The sequence below is a fragment of the Chaetura pelagica genome, unplaced genomic scaffold, assembly GCF_000747805.2.
Source record: "Chaetura pelagica isolate M959 unplaced genomic scaffold, ChaPel_1.0 scaffold141, whole genome shotgun sequence".
Taxonomy (NCBI): domain Eukaryota; kingdom Metazoa; phylum Chordata; class Aves; order Apodiformes; family Apodidae; genus Chaetura; species Chaetura pelagica.
This window is the reverse complement of record NW_009952059.1, coordinates 1,245,527-1,247,068: the sequence shown is the minus strand read 5'-3', so window position 1 is coordinate 1,247,068 and position 1,542 is coordinate 1,245,527.

The window sequence follows — 1,542 nt, the reverse complement described above, 5'->3', positions numbered from 1 at the left end:
CCCCCCTGTGGTGTGGGGGGGGGGGGGGGCTACAATCAGGGGCAACCCCCTTTCCCACGACTCATCCCGCGCTGGGGGTGCAGGGTGCTGACGCAGCGACCACGGGCACCCACAGCACCCAAACCCCCACTTTAACTTCATCAGCCCTCATTTAGAGGCCGGAGCTCAGCGCCAGCAAGCCAGGCAGTCCCCAGGGTTTGTGGCTTGTGGATTCTCTGCTGGCTAATAAGGGGTTCAGCTCACGCTGCAATCTGCTCTCCCACGACTGCACTTCCCTTCTTTTCTTCTTTTTTTTTTGTGTGAAAATGCTTGGGATGTGGTAACTTTGAAGATGTAAGAACTTTGAAGCCCCTTTCCCTTTTTTTTTTCTTTTATTTTCAAGGCGACCCTGAAATTGCTCTGCAGGTTCAAAATATTCCTGGGGAAGAGCAAGGAGGGGAAAACACAAAACCTCACAGCCCATCGTGGGGACCACAGCACGGGCCTTGTTTCCATAGTAAATAAGCCTAAAATCCCACGAGGTGCTTCAGGGGAGACACTGGCTGGTTGGCCACACGGTCCCACCAGCTGTGACAGGGACACCCAGGACGCCACGTCAGCTAACAGGAGCAACAGAATATTTAGCCCTCAGCTGCTCAGCTGCCCCAGTGCCAGCGCTGGGGACACGGGACAGAGAGGAGCAGGTCCCCCAGCATGGAGCAAAGCCCTGCCCAGGGATGGGGATGTCTCCCTGCACCAGGGAGATGAGGAAAGGTGACTTGAAAGGGAAGGGGCACTTGGCGTCAGGCTGTGCTGGACAGATGTCAGCAGCCATGGCTTTGTGCTTTTTGTTGGGTTTTTTAACATTTGCCATTTTTCTCCGGCTCTTTCTTCCGCTCTGACACTTGCTGAGGGGTTTTTTTTCTTTCTTTTCTTTCTCTCTCTCTCTCTTTCCTCATTTGCTTTTTCCAGCCCCGGCTCAAACCCTTTTTCACTGCCCATTATTGCTGAAGTTGGAACCATCTGGCCCTTTGTTTTGTTGTGAGCCTGGCGAGTGCCAGGACCTTGATCCCCCCTCACCCTCCTCCTCCTCGCTCCCTCGCTAATCCAAGTGACAGCCCCAAAAAAAATCACCCACCATCACCCAACAAAGCCACCAGGGCCCTGTTTGCCTGCCCACAGCAGGTTTGATGTCCCCCTGTCCCCAGCCAGCCCATGGGGATGCACCCCCCCCCCGGGCCACGGTGCAAATTCCTCACTCATTTTTGGGACCAGCTGTTAGCAAAGGCATCCTGATTTTATCTCCCCCCCCCCACACACACACACCCTCCTTTTATATTTTTTCCTCATAGGAGGAAAGCATGTTTTTAGGAGCCAGACACAGACCCCACCAGCTTATTTTTGGAGCCCACTTCCAGCAAGCAGCTGCACCTTGCAGGGAGAGGCTGAGGGAGCTGGGGGTGTTTAGCCTGGAGGAGACTCAGGAGGGACCTTCTCACTCTCTTCAGCTACCTGAAGGGAGGTTGTGCTCAGCTGGGGTCGGGCTCTTTTTCCAGGAAACTA